This window comes from Phoca vitulina, unplaced genomic scaffold (assembly GCF_004348235.1).
Source record: "Phoca vitulina isolate PV1807 unplaced genomic scaffold, GSC_HSeal_1.0 scaffold11, whole genome shotgun sequence".
Classification (NCBI taxonomy): domain Eukaryota; kingdom Metazoa; phylum Chordata; class Mammalia; order Carnivora; family Phocidae; genus Phoca; species Phoca vitulina.
This window is the reverse complement of record NW_022589714.1, coordinates 38,187,152-38,209,897: the sequence shown is the minus strand read 5'-3', so window position 1 is coordinate 38,209,897 and position 22,746 is coordinate 38,187,152. Positions and strand designations below refer to the sequence as shown.

General features: G+C 34.6%; 1 protein-coding gene across 6 annotated transcripts in view; it reads right to left on the bottom strand.

Annotated features, from left to right (window-relative positions):
• The window catches only part of SUPT3H (SPT3 homolog, SAGA and STAGA complex component), a 542,786-nt gene that overhangs the window by 227,138 nt on the left and 292,902 nt on the right, over window positions 1-22,746 (bottom strand). The window lies entirely within an intron of this gene.

Genomic DNA, 22,746 nt, shown 5'->3' with positions numbered 1-22,746 from the left:
TGACATTCCAAATTAAAAGTTTCAACCCATTTAGGCCAAAGAAAAACTATGAGCTCCACAACTGTTACCTACTTTATTACTCATTTTTGATAAATTCTTTTCAGATCTTTTATGTCAAATGTGCTAGAGTATAACTAAAGAGATTGGGCACCTCTCTTCTAAGAACTTGGTTGATTCTTGAGTGAACTTGATAATCTTGAAAACATTAATTCAGAAATATATTGAGATCCAACCCAAAAAAGAATCATGTGAGAAATATACTAGAAATTAAAAATGAAGAAATGGTAATCAAAATTCTTCTTTAGGAATGCCTGGATGGCTCAGTCAGTTAAGCGTCTGCCTTCAGCTCAGGTCATGATCCCAGGGCCTGGGGATCAAGACCCACATTGGGCTCCTTGCTCAGCCAGGAGCCTGCTTCTCCCTTGCCTGCCACTCCCCCTGCTTGTGCTCTCTCTCTCTCTGATGACAAATAAATAAATAAAATCTTTAAAAAAACAAACAAAAACCAAAATTCTTCTCTTATTTTTCTACATTTCTCTAGTCTTATCTTTTCTGTTAACCAAAACAGCATGAAGACTTCAGTAGACATCTATCTTTTGTATCTAAAATAGTGCTTATCAAATAACAGATGATAAATACTTAATGAATGAGTCAAAGGAGGGATGATCAAATATTTTTGCTTGTCTTGGGAAAAGATATCACATAAATTATAAAACAACAGCTTATGAGATAAAGTTCCCCCTTCTCAGTTTGCAGATTAACTAAAAACATCATTACCACTATTAAAATTAAATATAATTCAATAATGATTATCTCCTATATTTAAAATGTTTGATTTTTAGGCCTGAAAAAACTAATACTCCATTGAGAGATATATGTGGATATTCAAATACTCTGAAGTTTTCAGCAATTTTATTAGAGATGACTTGGAAATTAGTCTTTGTTATTGATTTTGTAAATCCTCAAATGTTCTACCTTGGTTAAAAATTTTCATCTTACCAATATCTTTCCCCACTTTAATGAAAGATAGAAACAATGAAATGATTAAATTTCATTCTGTGCATTGGCCACCTGGATTTCTGGTTTAACAACTGCTTACTTCATAAATAAATTTTCTCCAATTTATATATAGATTTTCACTTAATTGTAGATAGTCTGATTATTAATCTAGATCTTTAAACTTTATTACTAGAAAAATTGGAGCACTTAAATCATCCTTAAGAATTCACAAGAAATAGGAAACATAGTTATCATAAGGGCACCCTTTTCAAAAATTAGAAACTCTCAGCATGGTGACTATAGTTAATAGTACTGTACTGCATATTTGAAATTTTTATTAAGAGAGTAGATCTTAAAAGTCCTTATCACGTGAAAAAAATCTGTAATTATGTATGGTGATGGATGTTTACTAGACTTATTGTGGTGATCATTTTGCAATATATACAAATACCAAATCACTGTTATACACTGAAACTAATACAATGTCTTATGTCAATTATACCTCAATAACAAAAAATAAGAAATAACTCAAACTTGCTTCATTCCCCACCAACTAGTTATAGCAAATCTTCAATGCTTACACAACTAAATGTGACCTGTTACTTCTATCACCAGGAACCAAGCTCACATAAACAAGACATTCACTTGGACTTGTGACTTGAAGGAACTATGTACATACATAATAAAGCACTGGGATTTTAAGACTCTTGGTTTTAAAAACTCCCTCGAGTTCCTTCCATCTCTAAAACTCTATGCTTCTTTGAGTTTTGCTGTGTTCAAAATAGCCTCAGCAATTGATCCACAATGAATTGTGAATGTTATTATGTAACTAGAAAAAGTGTGGCTTACTTGCTGTTGAAAATAGGAGTAATTGGTCTGTGAACAGGTGCACCGCTAAAAAAAAAGGTTTAATGAAATTTCTAGTTCCATACCTATTAATAACTAAATTTCAATATGTAAGATATCAGGAATAGTGAACACTAGGTGTCAGTGTAAGAAATGGAAAAATATTTTTAAAAACTTGTTTCCAATCAGGTGTATAACAAAGAAATCAAAAGCAGCTGTGACCACATTTACTTATAATTGCATAATTCAGTTAACAAGCCAATCTTTCTTTCAAACAAAAATTCCTGTTCCAAAACCATCAAGAGTTTAAAATCAGATTAAGCTGATTATTAGAAGTTACAAGTCTTTTGTAACTTCAGCTACATAAAACGCAGCAAATTAATTTTACTTTTAAGAATAGATGTTTTGAAGGATGGTGTTAAAAACAGGTATAAGCCAGGAAGTATTATGTTGCATATTTTTAGTTGGTAGAAAGAATTATTTTCACAGTAATAATGCTGGATGATTAATAAAGGATACTGAATTTTCAGTTTTGCCCTGAACAGAAATATGAAGCCTGAAGGTATTAGAAATTATAATGCTTAAAAGGTCAATTCACAAAAGAACACATGAACTTGGGAAGGATGATTGACTCTGCCCTCAAATTCTGGTGCCTAGAGGTGATTTCTAAACTATGAATGCTAAAGCTAATACTAAAAATTGCATCTACTAACTGTATCAATATTTCAGATAAAAAGCTTTCTTTATAGACTCTTCAGAGTAAAGACTTTTAAAACAGGCTTTAGTTTTAAAAAGATAATTATTAGCAATAATAATAAAAGGAAAAGTTAACATCAAAATAGTGCCTCATATTTTACAAAGTGCATTCATAAGAAATACCTGATTTAGGCCCAATAATACTAACTTAATAAATCTATATTCTTTTTAGCACAGCATCATTTTGGGGACTTGAACTCTCTTCTGCCTACTGAACTCTCCCACCAACCCAATTGGCCATTTCCATGTTCCAGCTTTCAAATTCCACATCATTATTTACTTATTTCATCTTTCCATATGTTTTTCAAGTGTGTTGAGAAACTTTTCATACAATATTCTGGAAGTCATTCATTTGTAGAAACAGAACAAAACTAAGTACAATATTCATCACTAAGATACAAAATGTTGATTCAAAATTCATTTAGAAAAATATTTAAGGATTTGCTGGAGAGAAATAAATGCTTTTAGTTAATGTTGTACTCTTGTTTCACTGACAGTTAAGTTCTATTCAAATTCTAGTCACAAAATGAGAAAGTATGAAGTTCATGGAAAAACTTTCCAAGCTTGAGGATTGAAGCAAATTAACAAAGGCAATTTAGATCACTCTTTGTGTAGGTTTCTTCCCAGGCACATAAAGTCAGATGGTAACAGACAAGGAAGGAACAGGGAAATTCACATATAATACATTATCTAAACTAATATCTGTGAATTTTAAGATATATTAGTGTATCAGGAATGAGAAGTAGAAATGAAAGAAACTGAGATAGGACTATATACATGATTTGACATTCGAAGGCAGGAAAGTGGCTCCAGAAATACATACAGCATATGTCTCTTCAAGCTTTCTTTCTGGCTCTTTAGTGTCTTTGCCCTTGACACTATGTAACTCCAAATATATAGATTAATGATTAAAATTTTTGGCTGTTATTAATTAAGTCACGTTTTCATTGACAAATAGTGTGGATCAGAGCTAGGTCATTTATATACATTATCTTATATAATGCCTATGAGATAGGTAAATTCCTATATGTGAGTAAACCAAGACTCAGAGAGATGAAGAAATATGCTCCAGGCTGCCTACCTGGCAAGTTATGACACCGAGATTCAAACCCGGGGATGTTATCTGCAAACACCTTCTACTGTACCGGCATTTCCTAAAAAAAGCTCTTGTGGGTTTTGCAAAAGTAACCAGGACCATCACATTTAGAACAATGATTAGTAAGTGAGAATATGCCAAGTTGGTATATCTAAATGTCCTAATAACAACTTAGTACTTCCATCAGTTTTGCAATCAGATAAACACTGATAGCTGCCATGGTGGGTATGATTGTTATATCATTTTGAATTCACTTATTCTTGCTGATATAGGATTTAATTTACACCTATCATGGACTATTATTCACACAGCAAATAAAGTTCAGAACTTGTTACCACCTAACTTAAAGCTGGTAATATCTCTTGCCCTAAATACTTCAGTATCCTTCCTCTAACAGAAGGATAGAAGTGGCATCCTGAGTCTTTCACTATCCTATATAAAATAGCCAGGTTATTCTATCCACCTTCATGAGTTACCACTTTCTGAAGTTGCCCCCCCCACCCCCAGGGATCTACAGAATAACAAATAAATTCCTCAGTTTGAAATTCAATGACCTTGAAAATCCAGTCCAAAGCTTCTTTTTCATCCCCTTTCTCTAATATAAATTTAGGAAAGGTTGTTTATACTCCAATTGAAAATCCACATGTCTTGATCAGAGGTGATTTCATATAAACCAATGCCTAAATTTGGTTTCTTGGCATAAAATGCAAACTCTGTAATTTATCTGACATTTAAAAATAGGAATTCTACTCCTGACAACATCATTCAAACCCATTCCGAAATCTAAACATAGCTTTCATTATTAATGGTTACTAAGTGGCTTATTATCCAAGCATAAAGACTTAGTTAAAACAGAAACAATTGGTTTTGGAACTCAAGTGTAAATAAAAGGATAATTTATTAATTATCATCCCCTCTTTTGGAGAGTAGTAGCCATTCAGTCTTTAGTACTGACAGAGATAACTTTTTTCTTGCTTACAAGAAAGTTTCATTTCCTGACTAGCATAAAAAGAGAACAAATAAATTAGATATGTTAGAAAAAAAAAAAAACTTCTAAATTCCAGTATTTTAGTTCCACAAGAGAGACATTTGCAAACATTAACTATATCACCACCTGATCTCTGATTTATATGAAGATGCAGTGGCTTTATTTTATACTCAACATGTTAGAAAATACAAAACTTATTTTGAAAAAAAAAAAAGAGCTAATACTTTTGCTTTTAATGGAAAAACAAAAATAAAAATATTGAGTTCCTAGTAAACATAAAGCACCCATAGCAATCTTATTCTTACCAATGAAATTAAATGCATGCCAATTTAGGAAAAGAAAAATATTTGATTTCTTTCACCTTGCCATAGATGATATGATTGCACAGAATAAAACTGAGGCTTTTATGAGGGGAGTAAAAGTCAATACAAGAAGAGACTGAATAAAATTATTACTCTTTTTATTACATGTGGACCACAAGAAATTTGTTAGGAATACTGTGAGGTATTTTAATTTTCATATTATCATCAAATCTTATTTGAAGTCTAGTGTTCTTCTTAACAAATCAGACTTCAAGGGGAAACTTCAAGAAGCAACTTGTCTCAATGACAAAGGCTTCACTAGAACTTTTCTTCTTGAAGCCTATTACCAATGCAAGCAGCAGGAAGGTAACTTCCTAGAAAAGTTCATGCTTTTCATACCTTGATTTCAAGTATGCTTATATCTCTTCTTTCGTTTACATGTAATTACCTTTGTCCAGAGATCTATCAAATGATGCCTATTTTAATTTTATGAAATTACCCATTGTGCTTAAAATGTTTTGCTGGTTGTTAAGACAATTTCTCATGTTGAAGGAAGCCCTTATCAGAGACTTGATATTGAAATTGTATGTTCCATACCAAAAGAAGATTTTCCTGGGGCTTCTCTCTTTCACATATCTCTTCTTATTCACAAACCCTTTATAAAATATAAATCCTATTCTGAAAATAATACTCTTCACTTCAGAAAACCTCAGAACACTCAAAATTAGAAGGAACCTTAAAGATACAGAGTAAATTCAGCCAGACAAGTATCCACTCATACCCGTAAGTGAATCAGCATTTTTCATTCTAAAGATTCCCTAAACTCTCTAGAGAAGAAATTACTTAAATTCCACATCTATTACTTATAAGGTATGTGACTTTGGGCAACTTGCTTAATCTTTATGTTCTTCAGCTTCCAAGCCTATAAAATGAAGACGGTATCTTCTAACTCTCTAGATTTATTATAAATATTAGGTAAAATGATTGTTATTAGAGATACTCATTCTGTCACTGTCCACAAATTCAATGTTTGAAAAATAAAATATTTTTATTTTCTTAAGGACATCGGCCCAAACATAAAGTTTTTGGTCTTTTATATACAGTGTGCCAGGCTGTATATACAGTATAACTAAATTTCTAGATAAAAAAGATTGAAATTTATTATTGAGAGACATTTTTCTAAGTGTATCACACACTATCTTCATCTTCTAAAGAGTACCCTGAATGGGGGCGCCTGGGTGGCTCAGTCGTTAAGCGTCTGCCTTCGGCTCAGGTCATGATCCCAGGGTTCTGGGATCGAGCCCCGCATCGGGCGCCCTGCTCCGCGGGAAGCCTGCTTCTCCCTCTCCCACTCCCCCTGCTGGTGTTCCCTCTCTCGCTGTGTTTCTCTCTGTCAAATAAATAAATAAAATCTTTAAGAAAAGAGTACCCTGAATGTAACAACTTTTCTAATTGTTTTAAACCTTCACTGCGAATATCAATCATTTTTTTGTTAATGTAAGTGTGACGGTCTCTTCAACCAAAGAATTTTATTAACAGACTTTAGATATTACAATGTACACTTTCTGGAACATACTTTATAAATTTTACCCCTAGACCAACTAGATACCTATAATTTTGTGTTTCTGTTTTTATAAGGAATTATTTTCTCTTGGTTCCTTCACTCTTACAACTTCTTGCTGCTGCTTATCAGCGCCTAGAGAAATAAAAGTAGTTATACAGTCATCAGAGATCATGATAGTTTTTAAACTTCACTCAAAATGGGTATTATCAAAAGAATGCTATTGACAGCATTATCAGTTCAGCCATATAATTTCCAGTTGACACAAATCTCTACCTATTTTAATTAAGTGATGCAACTCAATCGGGAGAGTGAGAATTTTATGGAAGGTCTGCATCTCTTTGGTAAATGTGAAATTCCTGGAAAGAGTGCATTAAGCATTTTTAAGAGGTTTCAGTCAGAACTGAAACTTTCAGCATAGGTCAGAAATCCAAGCTTGGCACAAGAGCCAAGTTGTTAGTAGAGCTTAGCTTAAGTCAAGTGACAGGATTCTAGCAGACCAACAGGAAGAAAGTGAAGAAACCTAAAGGAAAATCCTTGACACACGTGGAAAGGTGGGGAGTTGGTGTTTTACATCTATGCTAAGAAAACCAAGTAACATGAGACACTACTTATAACTTACCGGAACTGTAAACACTTTATACTGAGACTGTCTTACCTTGTAAAGTTGAATAATTGACTATGAGTAGGATGTAGTGCAGCAGGGAAAAAAAAAAAAAAAAAAAAAAAAAGCCATGTTAAGGAAGGGGAAAGGCCTGGAAATTCCTCCCTGGTTGGCCCTTTAGGTTATGGCTGTAGCAGACTACCCAGGACAACTGGTGGGGAAAATGAAGCTGAAGAGGTATTCTGCCTAGATATGCCCATCTTCTGTCACAGATTAAAAATTAAGTACCTGGCAACTGTAATACAAACTTACCATTTTTTTAAAAGATTTTATTTATTTATTTATCAGAAAGAGAGAGAGAGAGAGGCAGGCAGAGGGAGAAGCAGGCTCCCTGCTGAGCAAGGAGCCCGATGCGGGACTCAATCCCAGGACCCTGGGATCATGACCTGAGCCAAAGGCAGACATTTAACTGACTGAGCCACCCAGGTGCCCCCAAACTTACTATTTTTTAAAAAGAGGATATTAAAATAGTATTTCTTGAGGTATGAGGTGGTAATATCTGAGAGAAAATAAGACTAACTAAGTAGAAAATATTAAGCTCAATTAGAAACAAGTCCTGTTCAAAACAACTAGTAAATTTTCCACAGCACATTCATAAGAAAAGAAAGTTATAAGTAAAAGTCAAAAAAAGTAATTGCTTTTGAGTGGGACATACAATGTTCTGTATCTTGATCTGTATGTATATGTGTGCACTTGTGTTTTCCACAAAGCAGGTGTGTTTTTAAGCTGTTTATAATAAATATGTGGTACTTGATTTACTCCACAGTAGGAACAGACAAAATAGGCCAAGATTTTTTTTCCCAGATGGTATTTGTGAACTCCTTTATCCCACTGATGTAAACACAGAGCGTGTTCCAGTTTGCTGAGTTACATATACATGCTTTGACTTAGTACAAAGTCTCAATGTTTAGTTAGCTAGAAGACTGTTTCCATTCTGTGATTCATTAGGTCCCCATGGTACCTCTACTTCCTTTATTTTATGCAATCACAAATTATATTAGTTTTTCCTATTTTGATAACCCCTTACAATTGAGGTTCTGCACAGCAAACTTTATTACTATTTTAAGTTTTTATTTAAATTCCAGTTAGTTAACATACAGTGTACTATTAGTTTCAGGTGTATGATATAGTGATTCAACACTTCCATACATCACCCAGTGCTCAACACGACAAGTGCCCTCCTTAGTCCCCATCTCCTATTTAACTCCTCCCCCCACCTGCTCCCTTCCAGTAACCAACAGTTTGTTCTCTATAGTTAAGAGTCTGTTTCTTGGTGTGCCTCTCTCTCTTTAAAAACATACTCATAAACCATTACTGAGGTGGCATTAGTGACAGCCTCACAGAAATGGTAATGAGGCTCAGACAATGCCTTACATGAGCTCCTTCTACCAGGGAGATTAACAGTCAAATTCAAAAGCATGAGAAGTAAGAAGGCAGGTGGAGGGGTGGGGAGGAGATGGACGACTCAGTGCATGCTAATCCATGTGAGAGTTAAGCAATCACTCTTCACACACATAAATTTATCAACTTACATATATTTTTTAAAAGATTTATTTATTTTAGAGAGGGGGGAGGGGCAGAGGGAGAGAATCTCAAGCAGACTCCCTGCTGAGCATGGAGCTGGATATGGGCTCAATTTCATGACCCATGAGATTGTGACCTGAGTCAAAACCAAGAATCGGATGTGTAACCGACTGAGCCACCCAGGCACCCCTATCAATTTTCATATTAAAGATTATTTGACTAACCCTGTACTGGTTTTGATGTGAAAGCAGTACAAGAGATTGAACAGCTTACTAGTTGCCTAGTAGATTAATACCGTGAAAATCCAATATGACTTTGAAGGGGAATGATAATTATATTCTATGCATGAAATGAAGAGATTCTTCTGATCATTAACCTTAAATGAACAGAATGAAAGCAGCTATATACCAGAAGAAGTAATAATAGTTTTAATCTTGAAAGGATATTATTATTATTATTGAGAACTATTATTGAGAACATCATTTAATAGCAACTCGTCACACAATTTCGAATTGGCACAAATCTCTACCTACCTTCAAATAGGAGATGCAGCTCAACCGGGGGAGTTGAGGGAGAGGGAAGCTTAGGATATGAAAAGGTTGGCATCTCTCTGGTAGATGTGAAAGAGCATTTCAATTCATTTTCCAATCCATTTCTAATCTAAATCATGCCATTAAATAGTCCTGTTATCTTATCAGGATTAATCACAACAATAACCACTTAGTACTAGCATTACTGTAACTTGGAGAAAGGATGCTATGCCCCAGGAACTTCATTCACTAAGTACTTCACATACATTTTACCTAATTTTTATGACCCTCTATAACCACTGTAACTATTAGCATTGTCATTTTACAAAATACGGAAATTAAGACTTTTGAATACCCTCTCTCTCTAGTGACAATTTCTAATTTGTATTGGACTGAATCATGTAAAATTGCCAGGATTCAATCATTCGTTATCTATACAAATGGCAATTTCATTTTGATTCAAACCTAGATAACTTAAAATAAACTTAAAATAATTTCTGAAGTGTAATTCGACTTTAAAATCCTATGATTTTTAGCAGGAGGGGAAGAATGAAGGGGGGGAAATCGGAGGGGGAGAAGAACCATGAGAGACGATGGACTCTGAAAAACAAACTGAGGGTTCTAGAGGGGAGGGGGTTGGGAGGATGGGTTAGCCTGGTGATGGGTATTGAGGAGGGCACGTTCTGCATGGAGCACTGGGTGTTATGCACAAACAATGAATCATGGAACACTATATCTAAAACTAATGATGTAATGTATGGGGATTAACATAACAATAAAAAAATTAAAAAAAAAATCCTATGATTTTAATATCATAACTTGTTCTTTAATAACATCAAAAGCCTTATCTAGATTTTAAACTATGCATTTTCATTATTTAACATACCCTATAATCCTGCAGAACTCCAGTAAAAAATAGTCAAGTGGGGCCTAAGCCAGACACAACCTAACCAGTGGAAGAGAGTAGAGGAAATCATGCAGAAGGAGGTGTTTCTGGCTGAAATACTACTGACTAAAAATCAGGGGTAGGATTGGGGGTAAAGGATGAGAGGGTAAAGGCCTCAGATAAGAATACAGGTCGAAGAAACTGGCAACAAAAGAAGAGATTTAAGGAAAAACTTCCCGATTTGCCAATCTTACTTGTTACCTTACACAGAGTAAAATGCTGAAAATACAAACAGATCCAAGATGGATTTCAGAAATTCCTGACTGAAACAAGCAATGGCTATTGGAAGAAGCTGTCAATATTTTGAGGTAGATATTTGGTTCACAAAGATTAAACATTGAATTAAATGAATATTTCTTGCATATATTCTTCTAGCTATATTATTAAGTACAAACTTGATGATTAAAATTGTATTTATATCTATAATTGCCCTTGATTATTTCTCTTATGTCTCTAAAATGAAGAAAATGGCATTACATGTGTGTACATACATGTGTTATTCATTTAAACTATTCCAATCACTTTTATTAATACAAGGTCTATATTGTTCCACTTAATTGTCACCAAGCATTTTAAGCACTAAGCGGCATACGCCTACAAATACACATCTTTAAGAAGACATCCAAATGGCCAACAGACACATGAAAAAGTGCTCAACATCGCTTGGCATCAGGGAAATCCAAATCAAAACCTCAATGAGATACCACCTCACACCAGTCAGAATGGCTAAAATTAATAAGTCAGGAAAGGACAGATGTTGGCAGGGATGTGGAGAGAGGGGAACCCTCCTACACTGTTGGTGGGAATGCAAGCTGGTGCAGCCACTCTGGAAAACAGTATGGAGGTTCCTCAAAAAGTTGAAAATAGAGCTACCATACGATCCACCAATTGCACTACTGGGTATTTACCCCAAAGATACAAATGTAGGGATCTGAAGGGGTACGTGCACCCCGATGTTTATAGCAGCAATGTCCACAATAGCCAAACTGTGGAGAGAGCCAAGATGTCCATCGACAGACGAATGGATAAAGAAGACATGGTATATATATACAATGGAATATTATGCAGCCATCAAAAGGAATGAAATCTTGCCATTTGCAATGACGTGGATGGAACTGGAGGGTATTATGCTGAGCGAAATAAGTCAATCAGAGAAAGACGTGGTATCATATGACCTCACTGATAAGAAGAATTCTTTTTTTTTTTTTTAAAGATTTTTTATTTATTTATTTGAGAGAGAGAGAATGAGAGACAGAGAGCATGAGAGGGAGGAGGGTCAGAGGGAGAAGCAGACTCCCTGCCGAGCAGGGAGCCCGATGCGGGACTCGATCCCGGGACTCCAGGATCATGACCTGAGCCGAAGGCAGTTGCTTAACCAACTGAGCCACCCAGGCGCCCCGATAAGAGGAATTCTTAATCTCAGGAAACAAACTGAGGGTTGCTGGAGTGGTGGGGGGGTGGGAGGGGTGGGGTGGCTGGGTGATAGACATTGGGGAGGGTATGTGCTATGGTGAGCGCTGTGAATTGTGTAGAGGACTGTTGAATCACAGACCTGTGCCTCTGAAACAAATAATACATTATATGTTAAAAAAAAAAAAAAGATAGCAGGAAAAAAAAAAAAAAAAGGAGCTGCATCAAAGAGGCTAACTCATACACAAATACTTTAAAATACAGTGCCTCATACCCAGAGCTCCTCAGCAGAGTCATTTAGGATATGCTTCTTTTTTTTTAGGGGCACTCATCCCCAGAATAATTTTTCCCCCCAAATTTTTGATTGAGCAGATATGGAGAGGGTCTGGTAGTTGTGGGGTTTTGTTGTTGTTGTTTTAAAGAAGATGGCTTTAATGTGAACTCCAAGTTGAAAACTACTGCTAAATGCCTTGGGATAGATGATATAATCAACTACCCTATTCATCAGACTTGTTTCTGAATGGTTTTACTGACTTTAATAATCAAGATCTACTAAAATTAGGTAAACAAACATGATGCTTTGAGTAATGTCTAGCATTACTGAAACAATTTTATGGCATCTTAAGATCTGTTTTGAAAGAGAAAACAAACATTTAGGTGTATTAAGGTATAAAGCAAAAACAAACTCATTAGGCTACAGTCAGACTCTATATTGTTTCTTAACAGGAGGAGTAGTCTCATCTTGTTCACCTAAAAGCTGTCTGAAAGTTCAGATCATGTTTTTACTTTTTTTAAAAACACTGGCAATTTTGTTGCCCAGATCTGGTTACAAACCACCAGCCCATAAACTGGTTTCTCAAGTCTGGTTCTTGGACTACTTGGATTACAAAGATCTTGGGTGTTTATTAAAAATACAAATTCTTCAGCCCCACCCAAGCCCTCCTGAAAAAGAATCCTTTGGAGAGTATGGATGAATAATCTGAACTTATGTTTTGCAGATAATTCTTAGATAACTGACACTGATTCTATACTTAAGGAGACTCTGGATTTTTATAGTCTCCTATCATGACTTAGAATGTTTGTGTAACTGAAGAATTGCTAGGTAGCCTGAATAAATATCAGCTGCGTGCCTAATTCTTTTATGTGTAAGAGTTCAGAAGAGAGATTTTAAAAAGCCAAGGGATACTGGCAATAGTATTGGACATCTACGTTTCTCTTTCCCTTTAAGTTTTAGATGAAGTTTTATTAAATTTTAGCTTTCAGTTGCAGAAAGAACAATGTAGCTGCTGAAGTCCTAGCTCACTGTCCTAGTGGGTAAAGGTGCTTTCTGACAGGATTCAGCACCACAGAAGCTGTGATGATGGAATGCCTCTCCTCTCTTCTATATAGGCAGTAGCAAGACTCTAAATCCTTCCTGTTGCTTCTATAATTTTTGTATTACCTCGGATAGATCACTCTTCCATTAACAGAGCCAAGTTGCATGGGTTAAGAAAAAAGTAACTTGCATAGGAAACAACCTTATTATCTTTGTCTGTAAATTTCTGCGACATACATAACAATCGTTCCCACAGCTTTTGAAGGAAAGTAAAATTTCTTTCAAAATGACAAAATTTTCTTCCAAAATTCGGTTTCTTGAAAAGTGAAACTGGGGAGAAATATGGAAAATATGGGTACAATATGCTGCATAACTGCATCAATACTGAATACTTTCCTGGTGAAGTCAATGAAGCTGGTCTGGTTTACGGCCCACAGGTAGAAGCGGCCACTGAGCAAAGATTTCCATGCTAAATTCAGGCCTATGTTGTCTAACGTTTCAATTTCAATGTTTCAAGAGAAGCCAGAAATCCTGTTTTTATGTAAAAGAAGTCCAATTTTTAAATGTTGGCAATTAATTTCACATCTTTAGGAATATAGTCCAAGTGAAATAAAACATGCTTCTATGCTACATCTATGCATAGGTAACAGTTTATAATGTCTATTCTGATGCTTACTTTCCTCAATTTAATACAACAAATATATGTTGTTTCCTATAAAAGATTTAACATGTATTTTTATGTAGACATGTATATACAAATGCATGAAGAACTCCAGGTTGGATACCACTTGACAAAACCTTCATCACTTTTTATGCATATCAGCATTACCAGCTACCATGTTTTAAAATTATTTTTTTTACTCAATTTAAACTAAAAACAAAAACAAAAAACAGCATACCAGTTTCTCCACATTTGTACACCCCCCCACCACACTACTGGCAACCACTATCCTGTTCTCTATATGTATGAGCTGGCTTTCATATTTTTGTTTTTAGATTCCATATATAAGAGAGATCATATGGTATTTGTCTTTCTCTGTCTGACTTACTTAACTAGCATAATACCCTCTAGGTCCACCCATGTAGTTGCAAATGGCAAGATCTCATTCTTTTTTATGGCTGAATCATATTACATTGTGTATATATAGCATAATTTGTTTATCCATTCATCCACTGATAGACACTCAGGTTGTTGTTTCCATATCTTGGCTATTGTAAATAGTGCTGCAATGAACATAGGCACATACATCTTTTTGAATTAGTGTTTTGTTTTCTTATAATAATACCAAGAAGGAGAATTGCTGTATCATATGGTAGTTCTAGTTTTAATTTTTTTGTGAGAAATTTCCGCACTGTTTTCCACAGTGGCTGTACCATTTTGTAATCCCGCTAACAGTGCACAAGAGTTCCCTTTTCCACATCCTTGCCAACATGTGTTCTCATCTTTTTGATAACAGCTATTCTAACAGGTGTGAACTAATATCTCATTGTGGTTTTGATCTGTATTTGCCTGATGATTAGTGATGTAGAACACCTTTTCACGTACCTGTTGGCCATCTGCATGTCTTCTTTGGAAAAACGTCTATTCAGATTTTCTGCCTTTTTTTTAAAAAGATTTTGTTTATTTATTTGACAGAGAGAGACACAGTGAGAGAGGGAACACAAGCAGGAGGAGCGGGAGAGGGAGAAGCAGGCTTCCCGCGGAGCAGGGAGCCCAATGTGGGGCTCCATCCCAGGACCCTGGGATCATAACCTGAGCCGAAGGCAGATGCTTAACGACTGAGCCACCCAGGCGCCCCTGCCTATTTTTAATCAAACTGTTTTTTTTTTTCCTATGAACTATGTGAATTCTTAATGTATTTGGGATATTAATGCCTTAGCAAATATATGATTTCCAAATATTTTCTCCCATTCAGTAGATTGTCTTTTCAGTTTGTTGATGGTTTCCTTTGCTGTGCGGAAGCTTTGTAGAGTTTGATATAGTCCCACATTTGTTTAATTTTGCTTTTGCTTTTAGTATCAGATTCAAAAAATCATGATGAAAACCTATGTCAAGAAGATTACTACCTATGTTTTCTTCTAGGAGTTACATGGTTTCAGGTGTTATGTTCAAGTATTTAAATCCATTTTGCGTTAATTTTTGTGTATGGTATAAGACAGTGGTCCAGTCTCATTCTTTGGTATGTGCCTGTCCAACTGTCCCAACACTATTTTTGAACAGACTTGTTCTTTTCCCATTGTATTTCATGCCTGCTTTGTTGCAAATTAATTGACCATATATGCATGGGTTTATTTTGGGGATCTCTATTCCATTCTATTAATCCATGTGTCTGTTTTTATTCCAATACCATACTGTTTTATTTATTATACCTTTTTAATATAGTTTGAAATGAGAGAGTGTGCTACCTCCAGTTTTGTATTTCTTTATTAAGACTGCTTTGGCTATTCAAGGTCTTTTATAGTTCCATATAAATTTTAGGATTGTTTTATTTCTATTAAAATGCCATTGGAATTTTGATATGGATTGACTTGAATCTATAGATTGCTTTGGATAGTAAGGACATTTTAACAATATTACTTCTTCCAAACTGTGAGCATGAAATATCTTTCCATTTATTTGCATCATCTTCAATTTTTTTTTTTTCTTTAATGTCCTGTAGTTTTCACTATACAGGTGTTTCATCTCCTTGGTTAAATTTATTCCTAGAAATTATATTTTTTTTGATTCAACTATAAATGAGATTGTTTTTATCTTAACTTCTCTTTTTGATAGTTCATTATTAGTGTATAGAAAAACAACAGGTTTTTGTTTTTTGATTTTGTATCCTTTATTGAATTTGTTGACTTGCAACTTTACTGAATTTGTTTATTAGTCATAACACTTTTTTCATGGAATCTTAGGGTTTTTTTATATGTAATATAAATAGTGGAAATTTTACTTCTTCCTTTCCAAATAATGGAAATTTTACTTTTTCATTTCCAATCTGGATGCTTTTTATTTCTTTTTCTTGCCTGATTACTCTAACTAAGAGTTCCAATATTATGTTGAATAAAAGTGGTGAAAGTGGGCATTCTTGTATTCTTCCTGATCTTAGAGGAAAAGCTTCCCCCTTTCCACTGTTGAGTATGATGTTAGCTTGGGTTTGTCATATATGGCCCTTATTACTTATTGAAGTACAGTCCCTCTGTATGTGCTTTGTTGAGAGTTTTTATCACAAACGGATGTTGAATTTTGTCAAATGCCTTTCTGCATCTATTGAAGTAATCATATGATTTTTATCCTTCTTTCTGTAAATGTGGTGTATCAAACTAATTGATTTGTGCATGTTGAACCATCCTTGCATCCCTGGAATAAATCCCACTTGATCATGGTACATGATCCTTTTTATGCATTGCTGAGTTAGTTTGCTAATGTTTTGTTGAGGATGTTTGGGCCTGTATTAATCAGGGATATTGGCCTGGAATTTTCTTGTGACTTCCTTGTCTGGGTTTGGTATCAAGGTAATGCTGGCCTTGTAAAATGAGCTTGGAAGAATTCCTTCCACTTCTATTTTTTTTTGGAAGACTTAGAGAAGAACTGCCATTAATTCTTCTTCGAATGTTTGGTAGAATTCACCAGTGAAGCTATCTGGTCCTGGACTTTTGTTTATTGGGAGATTTTTGATTACTGATTCAATCTCCTTAATAGTAATTGCAATGTTCAGATTTTCTGTTTCACCTAGATGCAGTCTTGGTAAGGTTGTGTGTTTCTAGGAATTTATTCATTTCCTCTAGGTTGTCCAATTTGTTAGCATATAATTGTTTATAGTAGTTTCTTATGATCCTTAATATTTCTGTGGTATCAGTTGTAACATCTCTTTCATTTCTGATTTTGAGGCCTCCTTTTTCTTCTTTATGAGTCTAAAGTTTGTCAATTTTATCTTTTCAAAGAACCAGCTCTTAGTTTCACTGACCTTTTCTATTGTCTTCTTAGTCTGTTTCATTTATTTCTGCTCTAATTTTTGTTATTTCCTTCCTTTCATTAACATTGGTTTTGTCTGTTCTTCTTTTTCTAGTTCCATTAGGTATAAAGTTAGGTTGTTTGAGACTTTTTTGATTTTTTCAGGTAGGCATTTAGCACTAATTGGTTGTTTAATAACATGTTGTTTAATCTTCATATATTTGTGACTTTTCCTAGTTTTCTTCACATAACTAATTAATTCCTAGTTTCATACCACTATGGTTGGAAAAGATGCTTGATATGATTTCAATCCTCTTGAATTTAGTAAGACTTGTTTTGTGGCCTAACATATTATCTGTCTGGGAAAGTGTCGAATGTGCACTGAAGAAAAGTGTGTATTCGCTTCCTTTTGTATTGTAAATTTAATTTGTATGTGTCCATATACATTACAAAACTGTTAATTCCCCAAAGGCAAAGACAATTTTTTATTCACTTTGTATCAGTAGAATCAGAGCTACATTAGTGTCACTCAATAAGGGTTTACTGAATTAATGAACACATAAAATGAATACATGAAATAAAGAATACCTAATGATCTACTAAAGCAAGAAACAGTTTGAAACAGTATACAGCACTCTAGGAACAAAATGGTGGCTTACTTTACACTTTTGTTTTTAGGACATTGTGAAAAATATAACTTTCATGTTCAAAGAACAACTGATAGCCACTTATATACAATTTAAGATTGTGTGGCTAAAGATTTAGTCCCATAGAGATTCCCGCATATTGAACAGTAAATACAAAGAGAGTATTTTAAGATACTATGACTACTGGATCCGAAAGGACACTGCAGCATTGAAAACACCACAGCTTTCTGAATAGCAATTCCTAAAGACTTATCTATATATAACAGCCCTATGCATGTTTGGGTTGCATCCAGATATCACCAAGTGACATCAAAACATAATGTGGTAGTTTTCAAACAATAAATAAATATTGTTTTAAAAACTATCAAAAGAGGTCTCTGACATGCAGGCTAAAACTAAGAGAAACAGATGTATAAGCTTCAAGAATATCAGGAGACTACCAACAAAGATAACTAACCAACCAAGCTCTTCTTTAATTGATAAGCTTAAATCTGAAATTAATAAACTATTTCACTTAATTGCAAATGAATCTCTATTTGGAAACATATACTTTTACTTACATCAATATCAGAAATAGGAATTCTTAGGTAACACTGTGGAACAAATGTGCCATGATAAAAATGTACCAAGATTCTAATGCAAAGAGGGCAAAAAAGAAGAAAGAAAAACAAAATTAGAGAAATTCATGATTGTGGTGATCATTCTGCAATATATACAAATATTGAATCATTATGTTACATATCTGAAACTAATATAAAATTATAGGTCAATTATGCCTCAATAAAAAGTTTTTAAATAAAAAGAAAGTGGATTCACTGAATCAGGTAATACAACAATGTTTAGAAAAATGATTAAATTCAAATATCCAGCCGGTTAAGTTGGAGTAAGCACACTCCACACTGCTTCTTACAATGAATACAATAAAAACCCTGGATATAGTGCATGCAACAACTATCTGAGAATTCTGAATAGTAAATGGTAGGAGGCAGACTTGAGAAGGAAATGAGAACCTGAAATACAAAAATCTGGCAGTGAGTTTCATGGGTTTTATTTTGCACTAGTAACTCCTACCCTGGACACAAAAACCATGTAAATTTAGGTCTGATTACCAGGCACACACAAAAAGTTATGAGAAGCTCTATCATTCCGCTCCAACAAAGGTGAATGGGGACCTCAAGGAGGCAGGAGGTTGTGATAAGGAAGAGGAGTGTGAATACAAATGCGTAAAACAAGGGAATTTGGGGGGGAAGTGATGTAATAGTTCTGAATCTTGACTGTTGGTAGTTATAAGACTCTGTGCATTTGTCAAAACACATAGAGTGGAAAAACAAGAAAAAAAACATGGATTTTGCCATATGTAATACAAGCAATACACTTCAAATACAAAAAATCAAAGTAGTAAGAAAACATAATACACCACAATGTGTAGTGGCTGCATTGTATTCTAAGTTAAGGAAGTATCAATATTTAAATAACTTTTTCCTATTATGTTTTTCTTTCCTTTGAAGAGTTGAAATGTGCTGAAATGCACAAGCTCACAGGAGATGCGAAAGAGATGAAGCCAAAAAGTAGTAGCAGGAAGTTGTAAGAACTTAGCAGAGATGTGAACTGGCTCACAACATGGCAGAGTTTACATTTTATGTCCAGGCAAGTTACCTGCCAGCTGAAAGAAAAACAACCAAAATTTTCAGAGACGAGTCATAAGAGTATATCATCTACAACACCCACTTTTCAAACAAAAAGTACTAGGGATGCAAAGAAACAAAAGGATAACAGTAAATAGAGGTGTCGATGGAAATGGATTCCAGTGTGATCCATATATTGAATTTAGAAGATAAAGACTTTAAAGAATATATTATAAATATATTCAAAGAATTAAAGGAGGGGAGTGATGTCAGGAAAATGGCCAATTGAGAGCTCCCATGCTTACATTCACCCTCAGCAACAATAATGTGGCCACCATCCATGGACAACAGGGCCATGTGTGTGCTTTAGGACCCAGGTAGGAGACTGTGAAAGTCCAGTGCAGTCCGAGGCTGACAAGAGCTGTTTTGCAACTGATTCACTGAACGTGGTACTGGCTACAGACCCAGAAACAATCCTGTACTCTCAAGGGCTAGGCTACAGCCCTGTGTGGCCACTGTACCATCATCCGCACCATATACCAAAGGACCTGGAAGGAGTCATGCCCACCTGTGCCTCAGGTAGTAGAGAAGCTCAGTCCCAGCTGTGGAACTTGAAATGGTCTGTGCACTGATTTCAACCCCCTTAGCCATTGTCCAGAAGCCCCTGCAGGTAAGCCCAACAAACTTGGTCTTTCTGTAGATTCTGAAAGGGCCCTATAAGTGGGCTCCAGTCCTTCCTGGCTCCTGTCTCAAGGAGTCCTGCTGGCACAAGAACCAGGCAGGAAACATTTCTGTCTACAGACTGAAATCACAAATCAAGTATTTTTTTTCTGACCCCAATGGTAAGGAACCAGAAAGCAATAACAGGAGGAAAACTGGAAAATTCTCAAATATGCAGAAATTAAATAGCACTCTTCTGAATAACCACTGGATCAAAGAAGAAATCAAAAGGGAAAACAGAAAATAGCTTGAGACAAAAACAAAATCAGAACATACCAAAGCTTTTGGGATGCAGCAAAACCAGTTCTAAGAGGGAGGTTTATAGCAATAAATGCCTACATTAAGAATAAAGAAAGATCTCAAACACACAACCTAATTTTATACCACAAGGATTAAAAATAAAAGAGCAAACTAAGCCCAAAGATGGCAGAAGGAAATAATACAGATTAGAGCAAAAATAAATGAAATAGAAACTAGAGACACAATAGAAAAAAAAATTAATGAAACTAGGAGTTTTTTTGAAAATATAAACAGATTGACAAATCTGTAGCTAAACTAATGGGGAAAGAAAAAGAAGACTCAAGTAAAATTAAAAAAGAAATAGGAGACATTACAACTGGTACCACAGAAATGCAGAATATCATAAAAGGCTGCTATGAGGAATTAAATGAAAACAAAATGTATAACCTAGATGAAATGGATAAATTCCTAGAAACATACAGCCTACCAAGACTGAATCATGAAGAAATGGAAAATCTGAACAGACCAATAATGACTAAGAAGTTGAAGCAGTAATCAAAATCTCCCAACAAAGAAAAGCCCAGGATCAGACAGTTTCACTGGTAAATTCTACCAAATATTTAAAGAAGACAATCGTCAAATTCTTCCAAAAAACTGAAGAAGAGGGAACACTTCCAAACTCATTTCGTGAGGCCAGCATTAAACTGACACCAAAGTCAGATATGGACACTACAAGAAAAGAAAACTACAGGCCAATATATCTGATGAATACAGATTCAGAAATTCTCAATAAAATTCTAGCAAAGCAAATTCAAAAGTACATTAAAAAGAATATACACTATAATCAAGTGGAATTTTTCCCTGGGATCCAAGGTTGGTTCAATATACACAAATCAGTAAGTGTGATATGCTACTTAAATAGAATGAAGGATAAAAAGCGTATGACCCTTGTAATAGATGCAGAAAAAACATTTCACAAAATTCAACACCCTTTTATGATAATAATTCTCAACAGATTACATGAAGAAGGAATATAACTCAATATAGTAAAAGCCATATATGACAAGCCAATAGCTAGTATCAAGTGAAAGATTAAAAGTTTTTCTTTTAAGATCAGGAACAAGACAAGGGTGTCCATTTCTCACCACTCTTATTCAACATACTATTGGAAGCCCTACCCAGAAAAATTAGTCAAGAAAAATAAATAAAAAGTATTCAAATTAGAAAGGAAGATACAAAACTGTTCGCAGATGACATGATGTTACATGTAGAAAATATAAAGAATCCACAAAAAAACCATTAAAACCAACAAATTCAGTAAAGTTGCAAAATACAAAGTAAATATGCAAAAATCAGTTACATTTCTATACACTAGCAATGAGCTACCTGAAAGAGAAATAAAGAATCACATTTACATTAGCATCAAAAAAAAAAAATTAAATTTCACCAATAAGGTGAAATGTCACTACACTGAAAAATTATGATATTGATGAAAGCAATTAAAGACAACACACACACAAAAAATGGAAAGCTATCTCGTGTTCATGGATTGAAAAATTAATATTATTTAAATGTCCATATTATTCAAAGCCATCTATAGACTCAATGCAATCCCTATCAAAATTCCAATGGCATTTTTCACAGAAATAGAAAAGACAATGCTAAAATTTATATGGTACCACAAAAGACCCTGAATAACTGAAGCAGTCTTGAGAAAAAAGAAGAAAACATCACAGGCTGATTTTGGACTATACTACAAAGCTATCGTAATTAAAAACAGCATGGTACTGGCATAAAAATGCACACAAAGATGAATGATATAGAATTAAGATCCCAGAAATATACCTATGCACACAGATGAACTAATATTTCATAAGGGAGCTAAGAATATTCAATGGAGAAAACAGTCTCTTTAATAAATGGTATTTGAAAACTGGATATTACATGTGAAAGAATGAAACTGGACCTCTATCTTACACCTCTCACAAAAGTTAACTCAAAATGGAGTAAAGACTTAAATATAAGAACTGAAACCATAAAACTCTTAGAAGAAAACTTAAATAAAAAACTCCCTGATACTGGTCTGGGCAATGATATTTTGGATAGGACACTAAAAGCACAGCAAAAAATAAACAACTGAGAGTACATCAATAAAAAAGCTGTTGCAGAGCGAAAGTCACAATCAATATAAAATGAAAAGGCATCCTATGAAATGGGAGAATATATTTGCAAACCATATATCTGGTAAGAGGTTAATATCCAAAATATTCAGGGACATCATACAACTCCATAGCAAAAAATGAATAATTTTTTTAAAAACTGCACAGAATGAGGGTCAGGAGGCCTCAATTCTGGTTCCAACCCGAGCACTTAATAGGCTTGTGTCTTGGATGAGTTGTTTCTCTATACATGGACATTCAAATTGGAAAATATAATATCCTCTCTGTTTTTCCGCCTGAGATTTAATGATTATCAAATAAAACATGAACATGAAAGTGTTGGCAAACTTAAAACTGGGGAAGGACCGGAATAGACATTTTTCCAAAGAAGATACACAAATGGCCAAAAGGTATATAAAAAGTGTTCAACATCACTTGTCCTCAGAGAAATGCAAATCAAAACCACAACGAGGTATTA